A 21,648-nucleotide genomic window follows, 5' to 3' on the forward strand; every position below is an offset into this window, starting at 1 on the left:
AAATTACAATAAGTTAAAAAAAATAATTACAAATAAATGCTTAATTAATGAATTCAAATAAGTTAAAAATAAATAGATAGATAAATAGAGACATAGATAAATAAATAAATACATTAAAATAAATTAAATTAAGTTAAAAATAAATTAAAATGAAATAGAAATTAAATTAAAAATGAATAAATAAATACGACTTTATTTTGTTTTAATTCTCCATGTTTGATCATTCCCAGTCATATCAAAACTGTATACCCCTGCTCTATACCATAACACTGAAATGAATACTTTTACTTTGTAATACTTTAAGTACATTTTGCTGATAATAATTTGACTAAATCACATTTAGAATTCATGACTTTTACCTGTAATGGAGTATTTTTAGTGGTATTTCTACTTTTACTCTGGTGAAGAATCTGGTTATTTCCGGACATGCTGTAAACGCCACACTATCGTTTTTTGCGTTATGAAGTTCATATGGCTACGTTGTTAGCAAACAGTCGTCTATTTCGGTTTACACCACGACCAGCAGACACAGAGCAACATTAACTTTCAGCTGGAGTTTTTGGACGCCTGGTGTGTACTTCATGTGAAGGTAAGTCCAACATTGACTCTCTTTTAAACACTTTTATGACAAATATCCGTCTCTTAAGCTGCTAGCATGAATGCTCCACAGTTAGCTACTAGCTAGCTAGTAACTAACGTTGTCTGCTATCAGGTGCTGTGGCTGGTTATAGTGGCTTTCACACAGCTTTTATTTCCCCTGAAAACAGCTGTCTGTTGCTTCTGAACATTAGGGTTGATAAGGGAGGTGAGACTGAACCAAAAACTGAAATTGCGGACCATAAAACCCCAAATATAAAGAGCTAAAGATGCTAGCTAAAACTCTGTAGAGCTAACAAGGCTTATGAAAGAGGCTAGGACACGGGTCTTGGGGTGTGGGGTACAACGCATGCGCAGTGTAACTCTAACTGCGGTCGTGCGTTACAATTGGCTCAATTTCGACGAGTGCAGGCCTGATTTTACTGCGCATGTGCAATACCCCGTATATGACGCGTTGATGACGTGTCACCCAGTCTCTTTTCCATAGGCCTTGAGAGCTAAAACGCAGAGTTGCGCCCCCTTTGGACGTCATTTTCCTACATTTTTATGTCTAACTGACTAATAAATAAGGTTATAACAATTTGTGTATTTGTTCCAGTATTGAGGGAGAGCGGCAGCTGCTCACAGACTGAAATATGGTGCTTTTATGTATTTACTAAAAGTGCTTCTTTTTGCCGTCACGACAGGCTCTGTGCTGCTTTGTATGTAACCGCCGCTAGATGGCGCTGCGGTAGCACTGACGTCATTTTGAGTCTGTGGCGGTGGATGTGTAAAGAGAAGTCTGTAAACCAGAGGAGCATTTTTAAGGTAAATCAACTTGCCAGTACGAACACTTCATTTAAATCATTATGTCCTTAAAGTTGTAAAGGTCACTAATAGCTGTATCCAGAGTTATTTTCCTCGGCATAATGAACTCTTGCGAGAGTTTCTGCAATTTGCGGGTTACCTTCTAGACACGACGCTATGACACATCCGGTTCTGTTTCCTGCTAGCTCAGGGGTCAGCAACCTTTACTATCAAAAGAGCCATTTTAGGCAAAAAAACCCCCAAAAAATCTGTCTGTAGCCGCAGAACATTTGAGCATTGTGATGACGGTAACACAGTTTATAGTCTAAGTATATAGTATATAAGTCTAATGCAGTGAGGGCCAAAGTGCAAATGTACTACGGAGTATTAGGGCCACATTGAGAGAAAAAACATCTGAGATTTACAGAATAAGGTCAGAATATTACGAGAAAAAATGTCTTAATATTACGAGAATAAAGTCCTAATATTAAGAGAAAAAATGTCGTAATATTACGAGAATAAAGTCATAACTTTACGAGAAAAAAGTCCTAATATTACGAGAATAAAGTCAGAATATTACGAGAAAAAATGTCTTAATATTACGAGAATAAAGTTATAATATTACTAGAAAAAATGTTGTGATATTAAGAGAATAAAGTCATAACTTTACGAGAAAAAAAGGAAATAACACATAAAATTGCTACTTTATAATATTCCGACTTTATTCTCATATTATTATTACTTTATTCTCATAATATTCTGACTTTATTCTCATATTATTACAACTTTTTTCTCGTAAACCTATGACTTTATTCTCGTAATAATATGACTTTATTCTCATAATATAATGACTTTATTTTCATATTATTACGACTTTTTTCTCGTAAACCTATGACTTTATTCTTGTAATAATATGACTTTATTCTCATAATATTATGACTTTATTCTCAAAATCTCAGATTAATTTTTTTCCTCAATGTGGCCCTGATACTCCGTCATACCGTCGTACCATAAACCTACAACAATGATAAATGAAAATGAAAATGTAAACAGAAAACAGTTATCCATTTCCACTAATGTTTTTAAAAATCCACAGGGAGCCACTGGAGAGGAGCTAAAGAGCCGCATGTGGCTCCGAAGCCGCAGGTTGCAGACCCCTGTGCTAGCTGTATGCTGCAGTAATAATGGATGTGTTTGCTGTGATTCATCACTTTGATTATCTTATAATACACCCACAGGCTGTATGCCGTAAAGCTTGTTCCGTAAATATTGATTATTGATGAATATTAAGCACTGAGAAAAGAATATCTGTCTCTTTAGCTGCTAGCATAAATGCCTCACTATATTTGCTAGCTAGCTTGTTGCTAACTTTGTCTGCTGTTTGTTGCTGGGCAAACTGTGAAATTGCGGACCATAAAACCAAAATTAAAAAGAGCTAAAACTCTGTGTAGAGCAAAGGGGAAATGCAAAGAGACCCCATTCACAAAAGTTAATATAATATTGATATTAGAGCTTGAAATTACACTGAAATTCCCACAGAAAACCAAACATATATGTTCAATACAGGGTTACACATTTTCAGCATGGCCAGATACTCTGCCTGGACTGTAAATTTAAGCAGAAACAGGAAATCATTATTTTGCATTATGCGGGGGTGGACAGCTCTCTGGTACTGAGAGCAGATGATGAAGGCAGAGAATTTATGTCAAATCAAAGCAACAAGACAAATCAAAACTAAGCGAAACCAAGAGAAGTGTAGCCTGACATTGATAGGCAGAGAAAAACGACTGTCTAGGAAGTTATTGAAGGCACTGAAGAGTGATTGCACCCTGAAGGGTGAATCAGACACAGACGGGAGAGTGATTCTGCCCAAAGGAGATGTATGCTTTATAGAGTTGGTCTGTACACTTGAAGTGACCCTGTCTGTGTGGCTTTTTTCCTGCCACTCAACAGCGTAATACAGTTCAGGTTCAGGTGGAGCAGTCGTAATCATACCACCATTGTTTCATGTATGACCCTACATGTTTTAAAGGTTATTTATGCCACAAGTGTAGCAATTACAGCCCCTAAATATAGGCTATTGTAAAAGGAAGGACATCTAACGAGACACATCAGAGACATGCTCTTCATCTTTGGCTCCCAAAGTTCACAGACACACTGAGTCACTTCAAGGTCTCAGAAATTGGATTTATTTACAGCAGCAGAAACAAGGTTGTGGGAAAAAAAATAAAAAGAGGAGGAGTGGCAGAAGATACAAATTGGTGAATGTTGGTAGCCAAAATGGAGTTCAGGTCTGTCGAATCCCTCCATCTTGGTCAGGCTCTCAAAATACTGCTTTACTTCTGAAATCCTGTGTTATAGTTAAACACTACTATCATTGAAGTTTCCTTAAAATACATTCACATACACATTTACACCTACATATACTCACATATACATGAATTACTGTTATGGGCTGTATTCAAAACCTCATACTATACTAGTAGTACGTACAGGTTTGGCCAAAATGTAGTATGCAGTATGCGAACAAAAGAGAAATCTACAGTATGCCAAAAATACCCGGATGTCGTGCTGATTTGGAAAAACTCTCCAGTATGCATCGGACCATTCCACCTCGCCTGCTGTATCCCACAAAGCAAAGCGTTACAGGCTGCGGTTACGTGCGACCAAAAATAGTTTGTTTATAAAAAATTTCGTAGCTATTCCACCATTAAATTCACTTCTAAAAAAGGTTGAGGCAAGAAATTAATTGTCTAAATTTTGCATATTGACAGTTTTACAATATTAGATGGTGAATCGAACATTTGCTCCAACGTTTTCGGAGTTTAGAAGCTCCACGGACTGCTGTGACAGCTAGCTAGCACCTGCCGGGGTCGCTACCTTGTCAGCCAGGCTGTCACGCTCACAGCGGGTGTAGCTCGCTCTCGTCAGCCGGCCAGTGACGCACACAGACCGGCTACAGAGCAGCAGGAAGTGGCGAGGGAAGAGGCGAGGGAAAGAGCTGCCTCAATGTTTTATATTTACCGTCTCCCCTCATTGATGATGCTATTTGTCTTATTTCACTATGAGCTGTTAGAATAAATTGTTTAAACCTGCAGTGTCTTATAAAGTAAACAAACAGGACATAAACAAAAAAATCAAAGTTGTATTTTTTGATAATATTTCAATAGTGGTATGAGTTTTTCGTCCAGTAGAGCTGGTTTAAAGGCTAAAGCCTGATCTAGCAAACTGCAAAATAAATTGCTTTAACCGTTTCATACTGCATACTACCGAGGAATGCAGTATGTACTGTATACTGCATATGTCAGTACAGTATGTAGTAGGCGGTTTCTAATACAATAAAAAAATTTTACGAGGATTTTTAGCTCGCTAGCGGTAAAGCTAGCCCTCAGTGTCTCGACCTACCGTAACCACTGCAGCGGGCCATTTCATTGAGGTAGACTTGCAAATTTGGCACTTAGCCTGAGAGCTACTTCAACACCAACTTCAGACTGTTCCTCAAAGTGCAAAATGTAATACAGATCTTATTTGTAGCCATCGGGTCAGATAATTCCTGTGGAGGAACTAGGGAGAGTAGGAGCGGGAGAAAACTCAGCATACTGGGAGATTAATGCACATAACTTCATGTAAATTAATAAGCTTCATTAAAATTAATGACAGCCTGTAATAGGACATAAAATCAGATCATAAATATTTCAGTACAGAAAGCTTCGTGTAGTGGGGAGTCTCTGCCTTAATATCTTGTTACTTCTGTGCTTACAGGTGGACAGGGCTTGCAATCGGAGCGCTGCACTCATCTTGATCAATTTGTACCTGCGTTCCTCATTGTGATGTTTTGGGACCCATTCCAGTGGACAATCAACAAAACCATTTTGCCAGAACAATCCAATTGTAAGTCCAGGCCCAGATGTGAAATGAGCAAATCAAAAGTAATTTGAGAGTGGACATTGTGGGACGGAGGAAGACCCGTGTAAAAGGAAAACAATTCTCGGAGAGTTAACTGACGCTAAGTGTAATTGTTCCACTCCATTTGTGTTGTTACAGGAAAGAGTGGGTGAGGAGAGGCTGAAATCATCGCCTGGGAAGAAGCAAACCAGGTATGTGGTTGTTGTTGTCCTTAGTAAGTGTAGGAAGTGGAACCTGGAGCTGCGCAGGTAGAAAGGTCAACCCATCAAACATCTTGCTGATCCACGTTTCTGACGGTTCATTGTTCCATGCAGTTTACACAACCAGTTAATCGTTTCATAAAGTACATGAGTAGGTTCTTTTGAAAGCTACAGGTCCAAGGTAAGGAGTCGGCATCCTCACCAGTTGATGATAATAAAGAACTCCATTGTACTTTTATTGAAATTTAGAGCTAGTTAGTCCTAGTGTATGATAATTAACCCTCTGAGACCCGCGATCCCGACCGACTTTACTGTCTTTCAGAGGCTGTAGCAGGCTCATTTTTAAAGATAGAGTGAAACGACACATATCATATGAAACTACACCTAAAGAATTCATTGGTTCCAACCAGGTCATGTTGGCTTGTCGGGAAGGAGGCTAAATAACGCTCCAAAGTTATGCTAAATTTTGGCGAGGAAAAACTGGCATGGCCATTTTCAAAGGGGTCCCTTGACCTCTGACCTCAAGATATAGTGTGTGCTGTGGACTCTAGTGGTGGGAATCACCAGAGGCCCCACGATATGATATTATCACGATACGATCTTATTGCGATTTTAAACATTTTGCGATATGCTGAGTATTGCGATAAGATATATTGTGATATATTACCTTTTTTGAACTGCAAATCATGCAGTTTGTCAATATCTGTTTTATCTAATAAGATACAGTTTTCACTCTGTTCATCTCCAGAGTTTTCATTCAAATATCATGAGGTCAGAGGTCAATGGACCCCTTTGAAAAGGGCCATGCCAGTTTTCCCGCTCCAAAATTTAGCGTAACTTTGTAGCGTTCTTCCCGACATGCTAGCATGATATGGTTGGTGCCAATCGATTCCCTAGGTTGTCTAGTTTCATATACCATTATCTTCATTTTACCTTTAAGACTGTGGCGGTACTGAGTCAGAAGACTGAAAAACAGTTCCCATCCACATAATAATATAAAATAAAATGCCTTCTTAATAATAATAATGAACAAATGCCTCTTCAATAATGAACAAATGCCTCTATATTAACAAACAATTAAGGAAACTGAAATATTGGTTTGTGTTTTTCCTTTTACCCTCCTTTAAAGTTTTCCCAAATAAAATGCATTAAAAGAAATGGGTATAAAGGGTTTCATTGAAAATCAACAAATGAATAGAATACAAAAATACAGCCTTCAGGCATTAGGCTATTGTAAGGCAAGCCAGATCGTTGCACAAATAGTACCTAAACGTCCCAGTGCAGGTAACCCAATTGGTTGGCACTTAACTTGTTTCCCCAACTAGGAGAGTCAACACTCTCAACAAACAAAACACACAGATCACAGAATCCCAAAAGGGCCCAAAACAGACCAGAGTTTCTGATAAAGCTGATAACACATGTTGCATTGAGTGAAGGAGAGATCAGAATGACACTGGGTGTGCAGTTTCCCTCCTCTTTTAAGCCCTACAGAAAGGGCGTCGTTACACCCTGATTGGCCAAGAGGGGAATGCACCAGGCTGCTCTCAACTATCATTTAAGAGCCAGTCCCCACACCCTGCGCAACAGGTGAACTGAATAACCCTCTAATCACTCAGCAACTCAACCAAAAAAACACCAGGGAAAAGGGAAACAACAGCAAGCACCAGAGAATTGGCAGCTGCCACAAGACTGAGCCCTTATTGTTTTCTTATTTTCTTATTTTGTTTTATTTCTAGCTTCTGTCTAAACTGAGCCCAATACAACCTCTGAAAGTGGACAATACAACCTCTGAAAGAGGTTGTATTGTCCACCCTTAGTGGACTCTGCCATCCACTTGAGCTATAATGATTTTTAAAACAATATATTTATAGTTATTGTTCTTTGTGTTGACGGCCATTAACACTAGGTTAGTAGATCATCAGCTGGGCATGCTAACGTTTGCAGCATCCACCCAACATCCATCGATCCATTATTCCTATATAAAGTGTTGCTCTTAGTACCATACACATTGCTTCAATAGCTTGACAGGCTTTGCTAAGCTATAACTGGACTAACGCTGTTCCGGGTAGGGGTTAAGCGATTTTTATGATTGAAGGCCTGACCCGGCCATATTTCTGGTGGCACAGGGCTTGTTGTGCATGATTGGACTGGAAACACTCGGTGACAAAAAACATTTAAAACTCTATTCTCTAATGGCAAACATAATGGCGCAGTCAGTCAATGTATCAAAGTGCAATATGGAGATTAGCTCATAATGTTGATGAGCACTGCAAACACGAGCATTGTGAAGAGGAATGTGAGAGGACCTTTTGCTCCTTTGCATCACTTCATTTCATGCATGATGCAGATTTTCTGCTTTTTTTCAGAGCTGGGAGTGAATTGCTGACAATAGAGAACTTCTCTGCAGTCTTTTTTTTTATGCGAGACAATCTGTGCGGTTGTTTGTGTCTGTATGCCCTTCTGTTGTGCATCTGTGCACGTGTCATTGAGCGTATCTAGGGTGCAAAATATCACCTTAAATCAGTTGAAATCAGAGAGTTGCAAACCTATTATCAGCCACTGGACCTCGGGGACGACATTTGCTGTTATTTTGTTTGAGCAGAGACAGAGTCTTTTTATCTGGCGTTGTCATTTTAGAAGGTCATCTTTCTCCACAAAGACTAAGCTCATTAAATTCATCACAAACGGTTAAGGCGTCATGCAGACGTGTGCAACAGGGCCCCAATTCCAATTGTCTGGCTGAAATTAGCAATCTAGATCTTTAAGACAAAATAAATTTATTCAGGCTAAAATAAAGGAGAAAAATTACATATTCACATCTTTGGCGTCCATGTGCTGAATGTTGGAAGTGTGTATTAGTTATTTTTGTAAAGCCCTCCTCCAGTCTTTGTCCCTTGAGTGGCCCAGTTATTATCGAAGAGTTTTGGAGGCGATTTTCAATATCTTCCATGCATCATGTTTTATGATAGCACTTTCCTCTTAATTGTAAGAAATTGGACCGGTTTGCTTTGCTTTTGTTTCTGCTTGAACATAGAATTTCATCTTAATAATAGTAAATTAAGATGGAAACTAATGGAAATCATTACTGCAGTCCATGCTGGAGAACAAACAGCCATTATACTGTATGCCGACACCAGGCATGGACGCTAACAAAGATAAATGGAAATGATGACTTTTTATTGGCTTTAAAGGAATAGTTGGGAAATACTTTACATATGTTTCTTTCTGAGAGTTAGATGAAGAAGACTGATACCACTCTGATGTCTGTAGGTAAATATGAAGCTACAGCCAGTAGCTGGCTAGCTTAGCTTGGCATAAAGACTGGAAATGGGGAAAAGCTAGCCTGGCTCTGTCTTAAGGTGACAAAATCTTCAAAATGACAGGCGTGACAAGCTACAAATAAAGTTGAGCTGGTGAGCTGGTCTCAACAACGGCGATTCACAGAAAATGTAGCTGGCCACACTTGCCCGATTTGTTGCTTTTGTCGCTGGTAGTTTGAAAATAGCTTAAAGCTCACTAATAAGCATATTATATCTTTGTTTGAATATGTCTTATATATATATATATATATTGTTTTTTGTAAAGTTTAACAAACCAGTCAGGCTAGCTGTTTCCCTCTGTTTCCAGTTTCATGCTAAGTAGGGCTGTCAAAGTTAAGGCATTAATGCAAATTCCTTTTAACGCCACTAATTTATTTCACGCATTAATGCAACTTGCAATTCTTAGGTTGTAGTCAGTCAGTTTTAAAGTTAGAGTGAAGATCCTGGCATCATATAAAACTAGAAAACCTAAAGAATAATTGGTACCAACCATGTCATACTAGCTTGTCGCAAAGGAGGATAAATAATGCTCCAGACTTATGCAAAATTTTGGCGAGGAGAAACTGTCATGGGCATTTTCAAAGGGGTCCCTTGACCTCTGACCTCAAGATATGTGAATGTAAATGGGTTCTATGGGTACCCACGAGTCTCCCCTTTACAGACACGCCCACTTTATGATAATCACATGCAGTTTGGGGACAAGTCATAGTCAAGTCAGCACACTGACACACTGACAGCTGTTGTTGCCTGTTGGGCTGCAGTTTGCCATGTTATGATTTGAGCATATTGTTTTATGCTAAATGCAGTACCTGTGAGGGTTTCTGAACAATATTTGTCATTGTTTAGTGTTGTTAATGGATTTCCAATAATATATGTATACATACATTTACATAAAGCAGCATATTTACCCACTCCCATGTTGATAAGAGTATTAAATACTTGACAAATCTCCCTTTCAGTCTATTTATAAGGAATATTTCTAGCTTGGAAATATCTCCAAAATATGGCATTTCATCTTATTTTTTGACCAAGAGGAAGTGATTCTTTTTTTGACCACTGAAAAATCGCCTCCTCAACTCCTTTCTTTTAAACATCCAACATACACAACACTCACCAGCCAAAGTACAACAAACAAGCTCTCCTCTTTGCTAGCGTCCCTATAAATGTAGGTATTGATCAGAAACTCCCACTTACTACTTACAAAGCATCACAAGGCCTTGTGCCTCAGTATGCTGTTGCTCTGATTTATTTACTAGCTGTAGGCCCACCCATACTTTCCACTCGCAGGATGCCTTGTCATCCAGCTCATTTGAAATTAAACAGCTAGGAGCACAGCCTTGGCACCTTTTGCTATCTCCCTTTAACGTCCCTGCAGTCCATCATCTGCTCGCTTCTGGCCGCGCAGCTTTTGAAGTTCATAAACTGTGAAGCAAAGGATGGCTGATCTGATGGTCATTGTAGCTGAGGCAGAAAGGAGCCGGTCAATAAACCCAGAGAGTGAGATGCCTTTTGCAGAATCGCAGGCAGACATTAAAGCGGGCCCCGTAAAATCATGCATCCAAGCACATCTTACCTTTGGCTCTCTTTCTGTCACTCTGTCTGAGGGTGTTTGGGTGTGGTGTGAGGGCTCTTCAAGGATAGATGGACTCATAACGAAAACAAGCTCCCACTTCTCAGAATATGAGCAGGTGTTTTTTTCTTTTTAAAGCTGGAAGGTTGTTTTCCCTCTGTGATTTTATCGAGGTCTCTACTGATGAGCGTTTTGAACATATTTGTTTTGATTTTCACCCCCTCAGATTGTCTGTTTTATCACAATTACATGTGACATTGCTCACATTGACAACACATTCTCACTCCCAACTTGTCAAATACCGCCGCTTGGTCAGTACCTTTCAGCATCGGAGAATGACGCTCTAGGAACCCTTCTTGCGTTATTTTTGGACGGACCAGGGACGGCGTGTCAAGTTACGCTCGTTACTAGGGATGCACGATCCAACTTTTTCAGTCCCAATAGCAATACCTGGGCTTTGGGTATAGGCTGATACTGAGTACCAATCCGATACCAGTGTTTAATTAATAAGCTGTATGCCTTACTGTATGGATGTGACTGGAATCAGGCTTGACTTAAACATTGCTTTCCTAACTTTGTCAAACAAAATGTAACAAATAAATACATACGATTCCATACCAACAAGTCACGTGACTAACGATGTACGTGACAAAATAAGTCAAAGTTACTTTTAGTTTCACGCGGGACACAAACACCGTCTCCTGGCTGAAAGTCTTGTCTTTGTTTGATCCATCCACCTCAACTCCCGCCCGCTCTAAGTGGACTCTCACATTATTAATAGGCTCGTTCGAGATGAGCCAGGCCTGCGCAGAATCGATCACCGGCGATCGCCACGCAATGCATGCCTGTTAGATTTGTGCCTGACTTGATCCCAACTTGCTCTGACGTCATGCACACGTGGGCAACGATCACCTCACGAGATCGAGGTGGTAGCAGTTTTCTAGTTTTTAGAACCAGGCGCCGCAGTTGCTCTCCACCGACTGCAGGACCCTGGGCATGATGGGAAACGCCTGGCTGTTGCATGATCAAAGAGCTGATTGGCTCTTAGTTTGACAACGAATACCACGCTATGTAGAAAGTCAGAACTTTCTGTGACATTTTACACAAAATTGTAGGATATTAGTCTCATGTTGTGCAATGGAGGTTTCATCTGTTAACAAACATCTTGTGTGGTTGATGATAATAATAATAATTATGAAGGTTATTTATATAGCACTTATGGAAATGAGTGAAATAATAAAAAAATAATAAAGGACAGAATCAAATATATATAACAAAAAAAATCTAGCCTACATCTAGCCTATTCAGCCTAGAAATTGGATCTAACAGGATGTAATTTTTCCCATGACATCCTGTAAATTCTTTGAATACTGCTGGTAACGGCTGGAAACTGTCCGACTTGACCGCAGCTTTCTGTCCCCGCCACCTGCTGCTGTTGCCTGATCTCATCTACTTTCCAGGCGAGGCGCGGTTCATCGCCAACAAGCCTAACACTACATCACTTGCTCCGACTGTCGAATAACGCCCTGGGTGGGTTTAATTGGAGTTAGTTGAAAGCCTGGTTCGTCACATACTGTCGCTAAAGGGTCCATGTGTCGGTTTCCAATGCTGAGGGGCGCTGCCCTATCGGTGGTGTTTGACGAGTTGGAAGTGAGAACTGGTTGACATTGAAGGTAAGGTTTTGTGCAGAAAAACATGTCTTTTTTCACATTTCAGTCAAAAAATACATTGAAGGATTTTATTTTTACATTACCTCCTACTAAGCCTACCCAGCCGCTATCACATGTTACATTACTATTTCATGAATCCATCATGAGAGCTCAGGAAATCAGTATTCAGGACTGTGCCATGAGCTGTTATGGGGCCGCTGTTCCGACATAATGAATGTGTTAGAGACCAGACTTCATGTAAAGAGAATGTGGGAAAAAATGAAGTTCACTTGACCTCAATATATCCCCCTCAGCTCCTGAAAATTGCTTTTGCTTTGGTCCTTCCAGTTGATATCTTTTTGCCAATCACAAAGATCCACCGAGTGTCCTCTGTGTCCGTGCACCGTCAGCGCTGCTGTCGTAGCTAAGATTGTGCTTAAGAGCATGATGCACATGTGCTAACTCAGCAGCTGTCACCTAAAAGTGAGGAAGGCCAGAGAGTATGAAAAGAAATCTGTTCTTGCTTGACACTTTTCAAGTTGCAAGAATGGCAAAACACGGCGGAGTGGCAGAGCGGCCCGGTGGGTAAACACACTGAAGCAGTCTCAAGTCGCTGTTTGTGGAAAGTGTCCACTCTGCTGAAGTGTCCTTGAGCAAGACACTGACTCCCCAGCTGCTTCTAGGATGCTAACAGACTGCAAGCACCACAGCTAAATACAGATGGCTGCTACAGTAGATGGTGATTGAAACTCCCAAACTTATCAATTAATATAAGAGTCAACTATTATTTTGCACAAGAATTTTGGGTCGGAGAAGTTAATTTCACTTCTTTAAATTGATTATTGGAAATTGTCAAGTACTGAAATGTGGCTTTGAATATCTGGCTGTATAACATTATTTACTTATTCAGAATTTAAATCAAAATTTGGCCAATTATATTCTATTTTATTTAGATATTTTTATTTACAGATATGTTTAAGACAGCGTTTAACATGTGAGGACTTTAGTTTCTTTTGTCGCATGAAAAAAGGGGTTATTTATCCCTTTGGAGATCATTGTTTAGCGTAATGATCCAGTTTGAATGGATCTAAAATATTTGCAGCAGAAAGCTAAGGCTTCTGTCTTTCGCGTCATCACGTTGTACGCTCATGATGACGTCATTACGTTACCTTATGTGCGGAACATAATAAAAATATCAAAAACAAAAGAAATGTGCATAGTTCAAATAACTTATGAAGTGTTAAGAAATATTTCGTTTATGTTTCGAGAATTAAAAATATTTTTTAATCAATGTTTTGTGTTTATTTAGTAACATTTTATGATTTTTTTTATTTATGACACAATTTCATTACTTTTATCAATTATTATGGTTTATTGACTGACATAACCTTGTAGCCAAGGTTGTACAGATGTTAGGGATATGAAGCATTTGAAGAAATGACATCACAATAAGCAAATCACAAATGTAGACACTGGCGGACCATTTCTATTGCAGAGTTCAAAGGGTTAATACTTCTCACAGTAAGGTTTGAAAAAAGTATTGTTTTGGTAAAAGTACTGAAATTACGGCATTATATCAGAACTCCTAACCAGCACCACTTTTTCTAATATTTGTCCTTATTGCAGTTTCGAGGATTATCTTCTCTGTTAAAGATATATTCACTCTTACAGTTGATCAAATATTATATTTGTTTCATTGACAGGTGAATCAGCCTATCAAACTCAACTGTGGTGGTTGCTGCTCACTCACCTCGACTTCACCCCATCTGGCTCCAGTAACCTACGAAGATGGCGGTAAGCAGTACATCTACTATACTGTATAATCTATACACAACATACCCTGAAAGTTTGATTCCAATCGACCACTAGGGGGCGCTACAAATGCAACAGATTTGGTCGTAAATTAGTGAAAGTCTGTCCAGTGGTCAGTTAGTTATCTTTATCTTATCTTTAGCTTTCAACTTCTAACGGTCCGTATTGGTTTGAACCCCGAATCGGCGCTTGTGGCTGTTTTGATTTGTTTGTTCTTGTATTTTTCGCGTTTTTTTAATGTAACCATTTCCTAGACTCAAAACTTTATTCTGCAGTAAGTGAACAAGTAAATATGTTTCAGTCCAAAAAGAATGAATCTGTTTGAGTATTTTTTTAAAGAAAAAAAAAGCTTTTTTAATGTGAATATTTTCTGGTTTCTTTACTCCTCTATGACGGTAAACTCTTGTTTAAGTCATCTTGGGCTTTGGGTTATTTGGTATTAGATATCATAAAATAGTTAAAAAACGCCTTTATAATTTCTCAAAGTCCAGAATGCCGTCTTCAAATTGCATTTTTTTCCGTCCAAAAAAACAAAATATATGATTTATCATAACGTGAGACAAAGAAAAGCAGCAAATCATCACAAATGAGAACCGGAACCAGAATTTTTGGGGCAATTTTGCAAGCAAGAAAGTTACTTAACAATTAATCAATAATCAAAATGGTTGCAGATTAATTTTCCGCCAATCAACTAATCGATTAAGTGCTTTGGCTCTAACGATTATCATCGGTTTGAGTACATTTTCTTAAGAAAAAAGTCTAAATATCCTGATTCCAGCTCCTTAAATGTGAATATGTTAATATGAAATGTTTCTTTCCTCCTCTATGACAGCAAACTGAATATCTTTGAGTTGTGGACAAAACAAGACATTTGATAACTTCATCTTGGGCTTTGGGAAACACTGATCGATATTTTTCACCATTTTCTTTTATTATTTTATACACCAAACAACTAATCAATTAATCAAGAAAGTAATCGACTGATGAATCGACAATGAAAATACTCATTAGTTGCAGCCCTAGTCTTTCTATTGTTTGGTGCTGGGCAGGAAGCTCAAAACCAAAACAGTAGATTTGTGGGTCATAAAACCAAAACAATAAGCTAAAAGACCACCGTAGAGTTGAGGGGAACCGCAGAGTTGGGTGACCATTATCTGTGGATTTATCTCTCTGACCCTCTTTAACATAATGATATTAGTCACAGAAGCTTCATCACAAATCCAAAAATACCGCAACTGTTTTTGTAATTTAGATTCCAGTGAAAAGTTTAAACAACCTTGAACACTGACTCTCCTCCTCTCTTTCCAAAGAATTGCTGAATTCATTTCTAAAACACTAGTTAATAGGTATTCAGCTAAATCAGGTTTGTTAAAAATGCATTTAAATAAAGCACATTTATCATTCTCTGCCCTGTTTGGACGCATATTCACCCGGTGCATTAAGAAATCAATCTTGTAACGAGTCAAAGCAGCGATAAAATTCATTTTATGGTGACGAGTGAGGCTGAATGATAAGAGCTTATTGAAATGTCATTTATTTGATCCGTATAACAGCCACTATGTCTCTTTATGATACATAAGTCCCCTCTGGATGCGTTAATAGAATAAGCTCTAGGCCCAGGACAACATTTCATAGGCTGACCAAGCGAGCAAACCCAGAATAAGATCTTATGTAATTGTATGCCATCTTGTGTCACTTTATTCATGATATGACATCATTTATCATCATGCTAATAATCATCATCACCCGTATTATCCTCTCCCCTCTACTCCTCCTCCTCATCATGCATCATGTCGCTTAATCGCCGTGTGACATCATCATGTGTATTTCCTCTGTAATTGGCTGCAGTGTGCAGGGTGCTCATGCATGCATGCATGATAACCCGGAGGACTCGCGACAGCATTTCAAGCACGCTGTTAGGAAGTCGTGGGAGGGTGTGACACCTGCTGAGCAGTTTCTCATGCAACATAACAGAGGGGGGGATAGTATATGATGTTTTTTTTTGTGCAGTAACCAGCTATGGCCTTGGGGGGGAGCAGCTCATTCAACAGAGGGGGAGGGGACAGTAATGATATATCAAATACAACACTGCTTGACTCTGATTGCCGAAGCTTTGAATCTTCCTCATAGATTGCTACCGAAGTTCAGCCTGAAAGTTTTTAAGGATACAAAATATGTCAAGCAAAATTGTAAACAAGCAGAATATTTCCTTTTTTGTTACTCTTATGTTTGACATAATTCTCCCTCCCTTTAAGTAGCTGCATTTTTTTATTACCCAGTTATTTTTATGTTTGCATGCCTGCAACCTTAAAGCCTCATATCATCTTTAAAAAAACAATTTATGCAACAGAGTAGATAAATAAATTTCCAGCGCTGCTATAAAAGTAGACATCCAGATACACACATCTCCTCGTTAAAGAGGACTTTGACGTATCCTTTTTTCTCTTGTCCGAGCGCAAGTGCAAGACACTGATTTGGGAGTCAGCAGCAAGGGCGGCTTTTGTGCTCCCACAATCCAACAGCACTTGCTGTCTGGCTTCTTCAAGTGGAGTGAGGGGCGACAAAGGTGGTTAGCCATTGTTGCATAGACAGGTATAGTAATTACATTCTCCTCCATTCAGTCCCTATCTCCATACAGCACCAGCATACTCCTCTCAAACTCCATTATATGCTTGCCAATTGGAACAAAAGCCTAACATTCAATGGTTTTGGCCCTCAAAAAGAGACACTGACCCATGCTGGGGTTACACATCAAATTGTGCCACGGTCTCATCGGCCGCAAAATGCAGTATGACTTTTAATTTATGGTTTCAGACTGAGTGGGGTGTCGTATCAGCCGCTGGATTATCCTCATCTTGGCATGAGTGCGCTTGAAAGCCCTCACCCTCGCTGTGACTGGGTTCAGGTCACTTAAATATTAAGCTGTTTTTATTTTTTTATGGCCCTGAAGCACTAAATCTTACACCAGCAACTTGATGAAAAATTTTCAAAAGCAACAGACTTTTTATTTATTATTAAAATAATAAATTGTACACCAGTAACTTGTTAAAAAATCTTTAAAATTAACAGAATTTGTATTTATTATTAAAATAATAAATCGTACACCAGTAACTTGGTGAAAAATCTTCAAAATAAATATTTTTTTTATTTATTATTAAAATAATAAATCGTACACCAACAATTTGTGGTAAAAAAAATCGAAATAGGAACAGGAATTACAATTCAAGTATAAACCTTTTGAATGCTGCAAAATATTGGTCAAAATTTAAACATGACTTAAAATTCCAGTATGTAATGTTTATAGTATATAAACAGAATAGAACTGAATAGATCGGATACATTGTCACCGATCCAGCTTTTTGAGTCAGTATCGGCCCGATATCCAATCAGGTATCAGTATCGGTGCATCCCTATTAACAATATTGACAAACAGGCCAGCAGTTGGACAATCATCTGTAGCCAGTATTTTGTAATGGCCTTTTATTTACTGCCAGTAAGCCCTATAGGAGGTATGCATCATCTTTACTCAGCCCGTCAGGGATATGTCCAAGATGGAGGGATGTGAATGCCAAACTGATACAAACTGTTGCTACAGTCTGAACATCAAATATTTTTGGCATATTAAATAAATTAAAAAAATCCTATCCTGAAATAGCCAGAGTCGACACACTGTTCTCAAGTTCTCAATTAAAATGTAATTAAAAATGTGTCATGACAATGACAAGAAAAGTTCTTTTTTTGGGTTGAAAATGTGGCAGCAAGAGTAAGAATTCTCTGCTCTTGCGTGTTTGTCACAGCCTGCTTTTCAGATACACTCTAAATTACACCAAATTGAACTGTTAGGGCTCAGTAGACAATTCCTAATGAATACAAGGGCGAAAACATATCTCATGCACAGTTGCTTGAGAGCGCACAGATGTTATAGTGGAGCCTGAAGTAGCACACAAAGCAAGGCACTTGTCTTGTCTGATGAGAGGGCTCATTTGGAGCTGCCATTAGTAGACATATGATTTATGGCTCTGTCTGCTGCTCTAACTGAAACCACCGCTTTCACTTCAGCAGCCCAGAATAGAGCCGCTGTCTTGTAGCTCAAACGCAGCAGCACGGTGAGCTTTAGTGGTGTGGATGGATAGTAGAGAGATGGTGTCACATACCACTAAATAAGACTTGATTTAAAAATAGGTGGAGTGATAAATGGAGATAAAGACGCAGGAGCTAATGTTGGTTCATATCTACCAAAAGGTTATCTGCAGGCGTTTTCACAATATTCCACTTTATTTAAAGACATCCTGTGTCAATCACCAAAGTCAGAACAGGAAGGCTGTTTTGCCGTTTAGTCACAGGTACTGCATTTAGCATAAAAATATGCTCAAATCATAACATGGCCCAAACTGCAGCCCAACAGGCAACAACAGCTGTTTTATTTGGAGGATGATTGCTTATTGACGTCTGTGTTTACTTGTCACTTAATGACAAAAAACAGTAAATATCAAAAGACTAATAATCTAAAGTCCATGTCGACTATTTCATATCTTGGACTGTTGTGTCTTATGTTGTTGTTTTTTGGAAACCAGCCTGTTTTTTTGTCATTTCAGCTGCAAAATGCAAAATAATTGAAAATGTATAACTATTATATCCTTCCAGTCTATTGAACCTGCATTAAATCTATTTTATTTTATGAACAAACTCGTCTGTTAAAAACTAAAGTAATTGCTTGCTGCATGACCTACATATTCAATATAAAATCAAAATGAATCGATACAAAATACAGTTGATGCCTTTCTTTAAAAGATTACCTTTGTGGTATTTCATCTTTCATTTCATCTGAGTGTGGTGATGAGTCAAAGCATGTCTGGGATCAAGAGTTTAAAGAGCAACTTCATCAAACGGCAACTTCATAATGACACTGCCAATTAAATTTCAAAGAGAAAACAAGATGTTTTTCCAAAGGTTTTATTCTTTATCATATTGTTTATTTCTCAAGCTGTCTCACCGACACCTGCAATTTATCATAATTAGCTTAATTGCAGCTGTGAGCACAACTTTGTCACTTTTCCAACTACAACTTTTCTATCACCTTTCCAACTACAACTTTTATACCATATTACATATTGAAACCTGGATAGGTTTTCATTTGCCCTCGTACAGCAACATCCTCTTAAATTTTCCCTTAAATTTTAAGAGAAAAAATAAGACAAACGTTTCTTTTTGTTTTCTTTTTATTGATTTTTACATTTTAAAGAGACATAATAAACAAAATTAAAACAAAAAATAAAATAAAATAACATAAAATAAAAATTCCACGTCGTTGCTTAGACTGTATACATACACATTATGTATATATTACAAATAAATATGTACCTGTATACACAACTATATAAATGCATGCCTGCACGCATGTAGACATTGTACAATAATATTGCAAAGAATAAATTAATAGCACCACCACACATTCTTAACCATCCACATCTGCTCTAACCCAGCTGTGCTTAATGATAGATCCCACTTGATCATAAATTGGAGGCTTGTGGTTGATTGTTTTATTGTTAGCAATGTTTACGCCCCTTAAACACCATGTAATGGCAGGTATTAGCATTAGCATTCTCATTTCTTATTCTTATTTTTAATATTTACTAGGGCTGTCAAAGTTAACGTGATAATAACGTGTGGAAGCTACATAACGCTTAAAACTTACGCTAAATTTTGGCAAGGAAAACTGTCATGGCCATCTTCAAAGGGGTCCCTTGACCTCTGACCTCCAGATCAGTGAATGTAAATGGGTTCTATGGGTACCCACGAGTCTCCCCTTTACAGACATGCCCACTTTATGATAATCACATGCAGTTTGGGGCAAGTCATAGTCAAGTCAGCACACTGACACACTGACAGCTGTTGTTGCCTGTTGGGCTGCAGTTTGCCAAGTTATGATTTGAGCATATTTTTTACTTTTTATGCAGTACCTATGAGGGTTTCTGGACAATATTTTACATTATTTTATGTTCTTTTTTTTTATTTCCAATAATAAATATATACATACATTTGCATAAAGCAGCATATTTGTCCACTCCCATGTTGATAAGAGTATTAAATAGTTGACAAATCTCCCTTTTAAGGTACATTTTGAACAGATAAAAAATGTGCTATTAATTTGTGATTAATAGTGATTAACTATGGACAATCATGCGATTAATCGCAATTAAATATTTCAATCGATTGACAGCCCTACTGATAATCGATTAATGCGATTAATTTTTCGTGCAAAAAGTCAAATTAAAAAAGAGAAAAGCAAAAATACTAAAACATTGGTGAATCCTGTAAATCAATGGTTACTAACAAAATAAGAGGAAATTTGTAAATTTGCATATTGCTTCCTGTATGAGGCTCATTATGTAGTGATGTAGTTTTGGGAGCACCAGTCACCCCTCGTGTCCACTAGAGGGCCTCCGCATGTTTTCCCGCATTTCCTGTTAGCTGACATTTAAACCTGCCTGCTCACCTGCTCTTCACTTGGAATTAACTTCCCTCAGTACCCTGGTTAGTTTGCTAGTTTTACTCTCTCCACTCTTTTTTCCTGCCTCTACCGGTTTTGACCTCAGTTACCCTACAGTATGTCTGCCTGCTCTTTGTTGGATTTATTTTCCTGGTTTCTTAGCCTGCCTGTGCACATAGTTTTATTTTCAACACTGTTTTTATCACATCTCATCTGGCTCCTGAACCTGTTCCTGAGCCCCAGCCCAGTAAACCAGTGTTACTAACCTAGGGGTGTTGCACTTGTGAAGCAAACACTGTATCCAACTGAGCCGCCAGGAAGCCCTCAGGCAATGATTTTTTTTTCTATCAAAAAGCTTTATAGCAAAAACATGCCCTCAGAAGGCACATAAACTTGGTCACCTGTCACTTTTGTTTCATGTTTTCTCAGTGATATTTTCACCGAATGTCAACCAGTTGCTGTTTTGACCAGAAGAAAAAATAAAATCTGAACCATTTGTTCTCTCCCTTTCTCTCATAATTTCCTCTCTCTGTGCTCGCTAAGTAGGAAGCGGCTGCTGATGGCAGCAGGACCGAGGTGTCGCTCCCTGCCTGGGTGCCCTGCCATGCCACATCTGTCCATCTGTCAGGCATACAGGCCCATCCATCAAACAGCTGAATGCAGGTGAGTGTGGGGTACAATGAGCAACCATTAATCACTCTGAGACATGGACACCAGTGGGGTGCGCTGGGTGGGGGGATGTGTAAGTACTGGGATTTGTGTGTGTGTGTGTGCGTGCGTGCGTGCGTGCGTGCGTGCGTGCGTGCGTGCGTGCGTGCGTGCGTGAGAGAGAGAGAGAGAGAGAGAGAGAGAGAGAGAGAGAGAGAGAGAGAGAGAGAGAGAGAGAGAGAGAGAGAGAGAGAGAGAGAGAGAGAGAGAGAGAGAGAGAGAGAGAGAGAGAGAGAGACGCAAATCTCTCAGAATCAGAAATACTTTATTGATCCCTGGGGGGAAATTGAGTTATGTTTTGCCCCCGTTCTAGAATATAAATATAAATATATAAAAAGAAAATATAAATAAGAAATATATATAACAGTGGAAATAATAATGCTTACAAACATGATCTACTGTATGCAAATAATATAAATGTATGCATAAATAAAAATGCAAGAATAGTGTAAATAAATAAGAATATTATTTTAAATGTTCTGTATAGATAAATGCAGTGTTAATGCTGGAGTAAACCAGATTATTATACAGCTGAATTATTGCACTAAATTATAAAATTATAGATATAAATTATGGGGTTATAGCTCCTGATAGGTAAAACATAATAAAT

General features: G+C 38.5%; 1 protein-coding gene and 2 long non-coding RNA genes across 3 annotated transcripts in view; 1 reads left to right on the forward strand and 2 right to left on the reverse strand.

Annotated features, from left to right (window-relative positions):
- The window catches only part of LOC119483955, a 1,516-nt gene extending 1,040 nt beyond the window's left edge, over positions 1-476 (reverse strand). The window contains exon 1 of the long non-coding RNA XR_005205871.1: positions 360-476. This is a non-coding gene — a long non-coding RNA (uncharacterized LOC119483955). The remainder of the gene's footprint in view (positions 1-359) is intronic.
- Positions 1-6,009, reverse strand: part of LOC119483953 — an 18,979-nt gene extending 12,970 nt beyond the window's left edge. Inside the window, exons 1-2 of the long non-coding RNA XR_005205869.1 lie at positions 5,872-6,009; positions 5,086-5,091 (exon numbers count right to left, since the gene is read on the reverse strand). This is a non-coding gene — a long non-coding RNA (uncharacterized LOC119483953). The remainder of the gene's footprint in view (positions 1-5,085; positions 5,092-5,871) is intronic.
- LOC119483949 (neural cell adhesion molecule 2-like) overlaps positions 469-21,648 on the forward strand; it is a 529,018-nt gene continuing 507,838 nt past the window's right edge. The window contains 6 exon segments of the mRNA XM_037762474.1: positions 469-589; positions 1,284-1,404; positions 5,146-5,274; positions 5,428-5,480; positions 13,732-13,822; positions 20,877-20,993. The gene's annotated coding sequence lies outside the window, so the exon portion shown is untranslated.

This window comes from Sebastes umbrosus, chromosome 24 (genome assembly GCF_015220745.1).
Source record: "Sebastes umbrosus isolate fSebUmb1 chromosome 24, fSebUmb1.pri, whole genome shotgun sequence".
NCBI lineage: Eukaryota > Metazoa > Chordata > Actinopteri > Perciformes > Sebastidae > Sebastes > Sebastes umbrosus.